Below are 12,582 nucleotides of genomic sequence, written 5' to 3'. Positions count from 1 at the left end.
GCTGTCTTTCTTCCCCTGTCGAGAGGACTCAAAGCAGCGTGTGTGAGCTGTAAACAAGTTCCCACCCCCCACCCACACTGCCACACACACACACACACACACACACACACTCACACACACAGGCTGTATCTGGGCAAAAAGAGCTTTCTGAAACCATACGCATCTGTCTTATCATATGATTGCTTTTCATAAGTCACACACTTGAATCACAAGGCACAGAAGGCTTCCCTTCGCACCTAGAGGAAGTCAACCAGAAACCAGAGCACATTGTACAACCGTCGAAAGAACAACTGTCCACGAATGTGTGCAGAATTTAAACATGAGCAATAACAAGGAGGCAGCATGGCAGCTAAACACTGCGGAAATGTAACACATGGCACACTGTTATTCACTCCTTACAACACACACACTGTGACTGAAAATTCAGGATGTAGCAATGTTTTTTCATTCTGTAGTTATTATTCCTTGTAGGTGTACCGATTTGAGACTGGATACAGTAACCTACATTCTACATCAGCAAGTTTTTAATTAAAGTTACAGTGAACATTTGATTTAATATGGAATATCTTTGGGAACATGCATGTGACGCTTTAGAAATGCATTTTAAAGAAAAAGTGTTGCAAAATATAATATTACATAATACATAACATAACAGTGATATAGTGATATTGGGTTTCAGCCAATGACAGATTGTGTAACAAGGCTGCAGGGTTAGCTTTCTTTGGAACAGTCTTATTTCCAAAGAGCTTTTTATTAATTTTTTAAAACCTTTTTATTGAGTTGCAAAGTCAGTATATCAAATGCAGAACATGGCAAGGTGACAGAAAAAAACAAAACAAAGGTTCCTGTGTTCCTTACCACCAAGCTCCACTCAGGAACCATCAGCATCATGAGTGATAATGAAGTCATTAATAAAGACTAGTAGGGTACTGTGGAAGGATTTCAGAGATCCTTTCAGTGAGAATCTTAGCTTTTCATCAAAGAGTTTTTAATGGATACATGCTTATGTGAGGTGTCAAAGAGCTCAAGTGTACTTGGCTAAATCATGTTTGGCAAATAAAACACACCCACTCTCATACATGCGTTATTTTTCTCATCTCATTCGACCTGGTTTTTAAGATTTCACAGCATTATAAAGAGCGTTGCACCTGTACATGTAAGTAAATTACCAAAAGATGACATGCCATGTGATGTTTACATGCTAGCTGCAGTCATGTCGACTGATAAAAAGCTTTCAATCTTCAGGCTGAGGATTCATAGCAAAAAAGACACAGTGAAAATATTTACTTTGTCTGATTGAAAGGAAGTTGATTTTTTCCAAATGTTGACAGAATGTGAGGTTTAAAACCTTTCAGCATGAAGAGCTATGAGTGAAGTCGTGCTGGTGTGTAGCATGCAGCAGCCTTTTACATTATGTGAGTACTTCCATTTCACTGTGTCTCCCTGGGGACCCTTTCCAACCCTGCAATGCAAAGTTAATTTGATATACATCATTTTCAGTTTGACTGCCTCACCTGATGTGTGAAAATTGTGTTGGGGACCAACGGAATGAAGCATCAATTATTGAAACCTTAATATAGCCTACTGCATGTGTTCTTGAGGTATGGCTGGTAAATCATTCATCGATCATTCTTGGTGGCTTTTGATATATACAGACCTACACTTTATGGGCCCTATCACACACACACACACACACACACACACACACACACACACACACACACACACACACACACACACACACACACACACACACACACACACATTTGACTTGTGGAGAATATGGAGGAAATGAAAGAGATGTGCCATGTGATGGGAAGTTGTTTTAATTTGCCAAAACAACAAACAGGTGCACTTGCACATGAATTACCACACACCCCTGTTTGGTAAACATCCACTCGGATGTAATGACAGATGGCATTCTCAATCCAGGAACATTCATCTATGATACACTGGTAATCATGAACTGAGGGTCCCCCAGGATGCTATACTGTCAGTCTGATGGACTCATTAGACACGCATCAATGTCTGTACAGGAGTGGGCTTGTTTCTATCACCCCTGGGCTGTTTGTGACACAGTTTCCCTTCCCTGGATGAATATTAAGAAACACTAATTAAGATGTAGAAATATTGTCCCGCACCTGAGGAGTCACTGAGGTACCCAATACTAAAAGCTCTCAGGGTTCTTGTACTTAGTTCTTCGTTAATAAGTTGTAGCTCAGGTACAGAGCTGCTGGGGAAATTTTCTAGGTAATTCAAGTCAGTGAACAGAAGAAAAAAAATGGTACAGCTCTCTAATAACTGTAGGCTTTATTAATGATTGTTAAATAATTTCTCATGTTTTTTAGATCAGTAGTAAGACATTCATAACACACAGTGTAAGTGGTGTCTCCTCCTCCTCTTTTTCCTTTGGCCCTTTAGTTCACATTGATGACTTATTAGAAAGTGAGAAAGCCACAACATTGTTTACGTTATTAACTGCAGACTTGATGGCTTATGAGAAAGTAAGGTGGTCATTACAGTAATAAAGGGTCGTGAGTTTCTCACTGTATAATAAGCCATCAGGCCTGTAGTGAACATTTTTGTACTGTCAATAATTAAATGAAATGTTAATAATTACATTGTAAAAGGTTGAATTTGCTTTGCAGCTCCGCAAGTGGTCAAACATTCAGTTCATTGATGCAGGACGCAGGCCAGATACATTAAAGAGTTAAATTTATAAAGCTAGTTGTGCACGAGGAACATATCCATCTACCAAATGGATTTTTATAACCTGGCAACCCAAACACTTTTTTTCAAGTAGTTTTAAGGGCATTTGTGCCTTTTTTTATAATGGCGTTGACAAGATGACAGTAAAAGAGGGGAGAGAGAGGAGGGATGACATGCAAAAAAGGTTGGTTACAGCATACCACCAGACACCACCAATTGTTGTTTTTATGAATTGGCGGAGCTAATTTTGGCTGTGTAACTGACATTACTGGCTTAGCATGTTGCCTGTATGACTCTTCTCTACTTGTGCTACTGTTACACTATGTTTTATCATTTACCATTGGCCCGTTATTGCCAGAGTGACTGCTGTTTATAGGTTTAAAGTATTTTTATTTCTTGGCTGTAACTTCCTGGAGTTTTGTCGTCACCAGCGGAGGTTCCACGAAGTCACTGATCCCGGCCAAGAAATAGTCTCGCACATAACACTTCACTAAACTTTACAACAGTGTTAATTAGCGAGGCGCTGATAGGTGGATTCTGTTAACCGAACTGAACGCTACTCCCATCCTCTACTCCTATCTTTTATCTTTTATTTTATTTTTAATATTTTCTTTTTAATTTAATACATACTGTATACTGTGTACATATACTTATACTTTACTTATATTGTTTATATTCTATTTAGAGAATGTGTGACATGCACCAACAACACCAAAACAAATTCCTTGTATGTGTTAAAAACGTACTTGGCAATAAAGCTTTTCTGATTCTGATTCTGATCCTCAGTCCATTAACACAGTAAACACATTAATTAAGTAAGCAACGTCCACAGCCTTAAAATAGTTAAATGTAACAACTTAATGTTGAATTCACACGTTCTTTTCACATCATAGGAAAGCACATTGCTATCGCCAGCTGAGTGGCAATTTTGTTTGGCAAATTTTCGCTAACCAGTGTATGATGAAGGCATGTTGTGTGGGTGAAATTAGAAAGCTAGTGTTAGCTAATGAGCAGCAGTCGCTCCGCTCCGCTCTGCTCCCACTGTAGGGAGACTCATTTGCCAAGTGAACAGCTGACAGCCCCCAAGATGGCGGAGCTGCAGCTCGGTTTGTTGCAATGGAACGTTCTATTGAGTTCCGCCTCTTCTTACTTCTATACTCTTTGACAAGAGCAGAAACTCAACACAACGTTCGCCTCTTTTTCTTGAGTTTCGCCTCTTGTTACTTCTCTTTGGTAGCGTTCGGTTCGGTGGAAAAAAATTCTAAAGTTCAACAGTACCCGAACTCCGTCAAAAAGCCCAAAGTTCGGCCGAACCCGAACCCGAACTCTGGGTTCGGTGCATCCCTATTCAAAACCTAGATGACTGGAGACTATTTTGTCAAACTACTTTTACCAAGTTCAAGAATGAACTTCCACACTCAATTTTAGTAACTGTTTTTGATTTAACATTCCTGGTATACTCTGATTGGTAAGAGATTAATGGCTTAGTTTTAGTTAAAATTTAATTAGAGTCTGTGTTGATGAAGTTTATCAATTTAATCAAAATAGTGTAAAACTAACAACATTGCACAGCCAGCATATTACTAGGCTGTCATCATACTTATTTCTGAGGTGGATTTCCCCTGATCAGGTTGACATCACGCAACAGGAATGCTGTGGTGCATTGGTTTAGGCCCTTTGCTTCTCTGACACCCATTGATGGCCATCTGAGCTGTGGCCTTTCCTGTGAACCCCCCTGATACGTGCACAAGGGTAATGAACTGCAGGTGGCTTCTGAGGGGTAACAGAGGCCCCAGAGGGAGACCACAGAAGAACTGCTTAGGGGATGACATCACTTAATCCTGACGTGTTGACGCCTAAATCACCACAGGAGCCGTGGCTGTGTACTGTGTGTGTGTGTGTGCGTGTGTGTGCATGGGAGGTGATCCTGATGTCATTGCTTGCCTCCGCTGCTGCCCCAAAGTCCTATCCGCCTACCTAAAAGAAGGGCGAAAGTTTTTGCAGCTATTTCTGTCCACCCGCATGCCTCTCCCTTGACTTTCTACTGAGCAAACATCACTTCCCGTGCTAAATCAGGGCGAGACCTTCAAAGCAATTGCTCAAAAAAAAATCCCAGTCTGACAACCTGTAGGGCTTCCCAGGAAAAAGAAGTCAGCTGTGGATGTTGTGGCTATCTTTTATGTACAGTCTGGTCAGATGAGGTTCACTTCAGGGAATTTAGCTGGGCTGTAAGAGCTGTAGGACTAAAAATATAAAACCAAAACTAAATATAAAACCACAAAATCACTTTGAAATTATATACAAAAAATGAGAAGGATTATGACTAAAAGACCAACTATTTATGGGGGTTGCTAATTAACACGACAAGAAAAGCTGACTTGTTGGTTAAAGATAAAGGCAAAAAATAACCTGTTTCAATGAGGCATTTACAGCAAATACTGTAATTAACCTCTGAAAGTGTAAGAGTAGATACACACTTTTTTCACTTCCTCAGAAAAATGTGTGATGGAAATGTAAAGATAATAGCTTGTCATTTACTGTCATCTGCTGATGACTTGCTAAAGAGAGAAATTATGGCGGTGTATGCTTTTGCTTACGTTTGGTCAGTATGAGTGAGTAAGAAACAGCTCTTAGGAATTTAAAAGTTGTTTGTTGTGTTCAGTTTTTGTGCAGATTTGTGAGAAACTAGATGGGGCCCAAGGTTTCTGACCTCATCCAGTGCCATGGGGGGCAGTCACACAAACAAGGCCAAAGGTAATATAATGCATGTGTGACATCACGGCTCCAAATCCCCCTTCAGTATTTAAACCATACTTGTGACTTAAATTGTGGACTTATGGGCATCAAAGGAGGCTAAATGGATGGCAGGTTCTTATATTGAGTCAGAGGTTTCGTGATGAGCTACTTATTACAATGGGGACCCATGTCTGTTTAATTCTCTATGAAACATTTGACTGGTTTTACTTTTTTTTAATGCAGCTCAGTAACAGCAGGCATCATTTGAAACCATTGGCTGCATTATCCCTTCATGGCAACAAGCAAGATTCGGCTTTGTGTAAAAGACACTGTAATAAAGTGATGGTGTCATCCGTAACATAACCGTTTTCAAGGGTTGTTTACACAACTCCTTTTGATCCCACACCAGTTGTGCTACCAGACATGGCGGAGGCGCTTGTAGGGAGGGGTGGGGCACATGCTTTTTGAGAGAGACTCAGCAGACAAACAATGAACAAAATCCTTCACGGAACAGTATGCAAAATGAGGCATGAAGGTTGCTGCGCGAATGTACATTTTTTATTCAGTGCACATGCCATGTGGCATGAACTGGCTTGGTGTGGATAATGATTTTAAAAACCATTGCTTATTAGACAAGATGGCTCTTGGGTATGTTTTTTGTGACATGCATAAAATGTGTTCATGACATCCAATCTAATGATGTTATGTTCTGTAGGCTAGAGCTCTGACATATGCATAAATTCCTTTTTGCAGACAATTTTCTTTAGATACAGTCATCATAGGAACATACAGTACAATTCATCTTGCATGGGTAGAAAGGCCGTTTAACAGTTCACACACTCTCACTGTTTCTTTACTTTTGCACAATGTCTCAGTGTCTGAGATAACAGCAACCATACATCATGTTGTTTTTGTGTAATTTTAATCTTAATGACAACTTTGAGGGACATAGAAAGTCCCCAAAATTCCTTTTTTTGAATGGCAATCACACAGGAAATGAGGTCATCTCCTCTGCCGAGTCACTTTACCGGCTACTGAACACATGACATCATTGTGGCTTTGGTTACACTTGGCTCCCCTGCAGTGTATGTGTGTGTGTGTGTGTTTGTGTGTTTGAGATAATTAGGTCTTTGTGATGTCACTAAGGTCATGGAAAACTGAAATACAGGACAAAAACACTTCAATATGTTATTACTTTAATATATTCTAAATTATGATATATGATGCCTTATTGATGCTCCTGTAACTACTATATAATTACACAGTTTATTTACAGATGTGTGTTCGTGTTTAATTCAAAAAGTCTGTAAAACAATCACAGGAAACTACCTATTTTTCCATTTGTGACTCATATTTTTCTTGTTATCTTTTGTCTGTGGAAAAAAAATGAAATTCTCCATCACAGTTTTTACTTCAGTGACAGATCTACCTATCTCCCACTCGTTGTAGCACACAAGATACGGTGAAATGTATCTCCAAAGCTGTTCACTGTGTCCTTAATGCACCCAGATCTGTACTTCCATTTCTTCACTGCTAAAAAAGCGGAGGCAGCCATGCTGACAGTTGCCTCTCTTCAAAGCCTCTTTAATGGCACGTCAATTCCTGCTTCCCCTGGGACGGTGACTGGGGGAAGATGAGGAGGCTGACTGTCTGTGACTGCTGGCTATGGAGGACCAGTCAGCTGCAGCTCATATCCACTATGCCAAAATCCACTCATCCTCTCTCTAGTAGGCAGAGACACATTCGCCTTTGTGAACTCCTGAATTTAAGGCATAGCTGTCACAATGCTGTCTGAGTGTGTGAGAGCTCCTGTATGATGATCGTTTGATCCGCACAGAAATGCTCTGGGCGCAAGAGAAGGTCTCCAGCCATTACTGCTAGTTAGGTGCCTACCTGGTATATTCTATTATTAACTAGGCAGAGGAGAAATCTCTTACAATTAAAATATATCTGCCGTGGAAACATCTTCATGAATATTTAATGCAATTTCTTGAAAATCCTAAGACAGCTCATGAAATCATCATATTTTATGCTCAGGCTTCAACTGGCAGCATCTCTTGACTTAACAGGGATACTTCACCGATTAGCATTAAAGGAGAACTCCGGGCAATTTTTACGTTAATCTTGATCGCTAGTATGTGAGTACTGTCGATAACAAAAAAAAAACGAGCCGAATCGGTGGTAGCAACACGGAGCTGCTGCAGCTAATGCCGGGAGCTCCCTAAAACGGCAGTTTTGGGGGCATAACATAAAGAGTGCCTTTGTGCCTCTTAACAGACACAAAATGCAATTAAAATGTCGGTGCAACATGAACAGGGCCCTTACATAACAACAAGATGCGTTTTTAACTCAGACATTGTTTAAATTCACCTACCCTGTTAGCTGATAGCTGCCGTCTGGGATGAGTGAGTGTGTTCAGCCCGGCTTCGGTAATAATCATCAAGCAGCCGTTCCCTGTGTATATGTAGCATATATATCCATTTTGTGTGCGATCCATCTGGCGTTGGTGAATATAGGAGTCTCGGCAGTGGCGAACCGTGTATTAGTTGTGTTAGCCGGGCTAGCAGGCCCGACCGGCATCCTTCTACTTCCTCCCCACCTTCCCCGCCTGCCACGGCCGACAACAATCCACGGGCACCCGCTGGTCTGGTGGATGTCCTCCAGAGGATAGTTCATGCTTTCGTGGTGAAATTTTGAAGTTTATTCCCCCCTCAAAAATAGGTAATTGAGCACTGTAGTGGTTATGATCATATTAGTCACTATGTAACTACATGGAAACGGGCCAAATTATGTCTGTTCCTTGTAAAGCAACAGCGTTACAGAAAAGGCAGTTGGACTGATCAGTCTCCCCGAGTTTGTCAAACAAATGCCTCACAACACACCGAAGAGACGAGACCTAATACGTCTCCATAACAGCAGGCGGCGCTAATCTGTATTGTCGCCCAAAAATGAAAACCGGCAGCTGATTGGACAAACCCGTCACGTGGGTCTTGTTTCTCTGGAAATTCAAAGACAGACTGTCATGGCGGCTTGTTCAGAATAAGATCTCGTATTGTACTAAAATAGTTCACCAAAACATGTTTCTGAAATAGGCCATGCGGTTGCTGAATCTGTCTTCATTTCAGATCAACAAAGGTCAGTTTAAAAGATTTTCATCAGATTTTGAGATACTCTAGTCACGCTCATTCCGCTCCCCGTTTCCAGGTTAGCACTCTACCAATCAGATGGGTCATTTGAGTCCGACTGCCGGCAGTGTCAGGCGCGCTGATTATACATGTCAAATCGGTCAAAATGAAGGACGACGGCACGGAACACACCGAACAGACTCGAGTCACTGACCTCGCCAGACTGTCCGACGGCCGATTATCGGTCTATATTCTATAATGTGTGTGCACTAAATGTCTCGTATGTCATTTTTATATAATGTTGTTTTTATAAAATGTCGGTTTTATATATTTTAAATGTGTAAAGCCATGGTGAAACGTTGTTTCATTTCACTATATACAGTGTATATGGTTAAAATGACAATAAAACCCACTTGACTTGACTGTCCTCTGTAACCGGTAGGCGTGGCTTGGGAGTGGCCTCGTAGGGAAGCTAAGCAAGTGCATTCTGGGACACATTTTCTGGCTTTTCTCGGTCTAGAAGGCACCAATTTCTAAAAAAATTCACATTTCTACTACATAAATGACCCAATTTAAATACATATTCATCTTTTCAGTGGTGAAATATCCCTTTAACTACGTTGATCTTTATTTTTTATTAATGTTTATCCCTCCACTCTGTGTCTCTCAGATGGCCTGAGGTGATGTACATATTTATGAAGACTGCTACTCAGATCTCTGCAGGGTAAATTCAGACAGCTAGCTGGACTATCTGTCCAATCTGAGTTTTCTCTCGCACGACTATTTTGCAGCGGTTCTGTGCGGAGTTTAGCACCACCCATGAAGATTCTGAGTGGTTTAAAGAAATGCTATTAAACCAGAGCATGTTTGCCTACCATTCCCGAATGCTATGCGGCGTAGCCAGATCCTCCTTCAGCGTGCTTTGGAGGAGGGTCTGGCAAAGCGAGAACAACTATTAAATGGATTGTTGTGAAGTTTAGTACAGTTATTCATGCCCCTCTCAGGAGCAGTTGTATTCACTTTGGTGATCCCTTGAAGTCCAAGTGAAATTAAATACATATCTGCTGTGTAAATCACATATCCTGTGTTCTCCTTAAAAAATGACAATTTGGATTCAAGACGGCACCCACCTGGAATGTTTTCAGTGTAGCCAGTCAAATTGCTTAACACTTGTCTTAAATTTGTACATTTGCAAAACAAATGCATTCCTATCAGCCTCAGCTGTACTTTGAGTTTAGTGCTGATAAGTAAATGTTAGCATGCTAACACTCTGAACTAAGATGATGTAAATAATAAGTTATTCATGGCTTTTGTTGCTTAAATGTGTTAAAAGCAAAATTAAAATAATAGATTTGAAGGATTTTTAAATTATTCTGATTTGATGAGATTTGATGTTGAATCTAGATTTTATGAACACTGTTGATGTCATGGGTTGGTGTTGTATCTTATTTTGGTAGTCTGTTTCTGTTCTGTATTTTACTTAGTTTCCTGTTTTATTTTGATAATCTGTTCTCTGTCTTGTTTTACTATATGTTTTCCCGCTCTTGTGATTACCTGATGTTTTCCACCTGTTTCCCAGCCCTTGTGTCACCTGCCTCTTGTCTCCTCGTTACCCTGTGTATTTAGTCTTTGTCTTCCCCTTGCCTTTTGTCGGATCATTGTTTTGTGTCTGGTTGTGTTCCTGTCCTGTCAGCACGTCGTAGCCTGTACCATTGTTTTGGATTCCTCCCTGCTTTATTTTGTAAGTTTTTCCTCTGAGCTCTTCATAGTGTTTCCAGCCTCGGTGCTGCCGTTTTTTCATTGTAAATTCCTGAACTCAAGCCATCTCCTGCCTGCCTGCCTCTCCCTGCATTTGGGTCCGCTATTCCTCACTTAACCATGACAGAATGATCCGACCCGATATGGACCCAGCAGCTATGGCATTCAAGCCAGTTATTCACCCACTGGACTCGGATGGAGAACTGTTGATTGAGTTTTACCGCTCCCTTCATGAGGAGGACCCCGCCTTCGCTAGGCACCTTATGGAGGTGCGTTGGCAGGCCACAGCACAGGAGTTTCGCCTCCCCGTCTCCTTGCCTGTTTTTTGTCCTGAGCCTCAGCCGACTGTGTACCAGAGCCTGCGCTAACCTGTGTACCAGAGCCTGAGCTAACCTGTGTACCTGAGCCTGAGCTAACCTGTGTACCTGAGCCTGAGCTAACCTGTGTACCTGAGCCTGAGCTAACCTGTGTATCTGAGCCTGAGCTGACGTGCAACCCTTCTGTTCCCGAGCTGACGTGCAACCCTTCTGTTCCCGGGCTGGCGTGCAGCTCTCCTGACCCTGGGTTGACGTGCAGCTCTCCTGATCCCGGGCGGACGTGCAGCTCTCCTGAGCTGGCGTGCAGCTCTCCTGACTCCAGGCTGACGTGCAGCTCTCCTGACTCCGGGCTGACGTGTAGCTCTCCTGACTCCGGGCTGACGTGCAGCTCTCCTGAATTCAAGCTAGCTAGCAACCTCCCTGAGCCCCGGCTAGCTAGCAACCTTCCTAAATCCAGGCTAGCTAGCAAACCCCCTGAATCCAGGCTAGCTAGCAACTTTCTTGAGTCACGGCTAGCTAGTAGCCTTCCTGAGCCCAGGCTAGCTAGCAGGCCCCCTAAATTCAGGCTAGCTAGCAACCCCCCTGAAACAAGGCTAGCTAGCAGCCTCTCTGAGCCCCGGCTAGCTAGTAGCCTTCCTGAGCCCAGGCTAGTTAGCAGCTCTTCTGAATCCAGGCTAGCTAGCAGCCCCCTTGAGCCCAAGCTAGCTAGCAGCCCTCCTGAATTCAAGCTAGCTAGCAACCTTCCTGAGCCCAGGCTAGTTAGCAGCTCTTCTGAATCCAGGCTAGCTAGCTGCCTTCTTGAGCCCCGGCTGGCTAGCAGCCCCCTTGGCCCAAGCTAGCTAGCAGCCCTCCTGAGTCCAGGCTAGTTAGCACTCTCCCAGATCCCAGGCTTGCTAGCAGCCTTCCTAGTGTCCCCAAGCTGCCCAGTGTCCCAGCACTGCCCAGCTTCCCCAAGCTTCCTAGCTTCCCCAAGCTTCCTAGTGTTCCTGAGCTTCCTAGTGTCCCCAGGCTTCCTAGTGTCCCCAAGCTGCCCAGTGTCCCAGCACTGCCCAGTTTCCCCGCGCTTCCTAGTGTCCCCAAGCTGCCCAGTGTCCCAGCACTGCCCAGCTTCCCCGAGCTTCCTAGCTTCCCCAAGCTTCCTAGTGTTCCTGAGTTCCCTCGTGTCCCCAGGTTGTCCTTGATCCCAGAATCCCGGCTGGCTAGCAGCCGCCCTGAGCTTCGGCTGGCTAGCAGCCTCTTAGATCCCCAGCTGGTTAGCAGCATCCCTGATTCCCGGCTGGCTAGCAGCCTCACAGATCCCTGGCTGGCTAGCAGCTCCCTTGATCCCCGGCTGGTTAGCAGCCCTCCAGAACCTCGGCCTGCTAGCAGCCACTCTGAATCTCCGCTGACGTGCAGCCTTCCAGAATCTCTGCTGACGTGCAGCCTTCCAGAATCTCCGCTGACGTGCAGCCTTCCAGAATCTCTGCTGACGTGCAGCCTAAGGCCTTGCCGGTCCCCAGCGCCCCTGAGACTGTCCGTGGGACCGCCCTTGAGACCACCCCAGTGACTTTGCCCTTGTTTTCGGTCAGACCCACTCCTGCTCCTCGTGTCCTGTCGGCAGTCAGGCCGACTCCTGCCCCCCGTGTCCTGTCGGCGGTCAGGCCGACTCCTGGCCCCCATGTCCTGTTGGCACCCCAGTCAACCTCTGCCCCGGTTGCCTGGCCACCTGACTCCAGCCCAGCTGCCCCTTCACCTACGCAGCCTCCCAAGGGGCTCCGCCTTGGCCAACCTGCTCGGTCCCCGGAGGGGCGCTGCCCTCGACGTCCTGCCTGGTCGCCTGAGTGCCCTCGACGTCCAGTACGGCCACCAGAGAGATTCTGCCTTCGTCACCGGTGGCCAGAAGGGTTCTGTCTTCGTCGTCGGCCGCCAGGGGGCTTCTGCCTTTGTCGCCGGTGGCC

The sequence above is a fragment of the Sander lucioperca genome, chromosome 19 (assembly GCF_008315115.2).
Source record: "Sander lucioperca isolate FBNREF2018 chromosome 19, SLUC_FBN_1.2, whole genome shotgun sequence".
In the NCBI taxonomy this organism is placed as follows: domain Eukaryota; kingdom Metazoa; phylum Chordata; class Actinopteri; order Perciformes; family Percidae; genus Sander; species Sander lucioperca.
The sequence above is the reverse complement of the archived record's forward strand: the minus strand, read 5'-3'. Positions refer to the sequence as shown.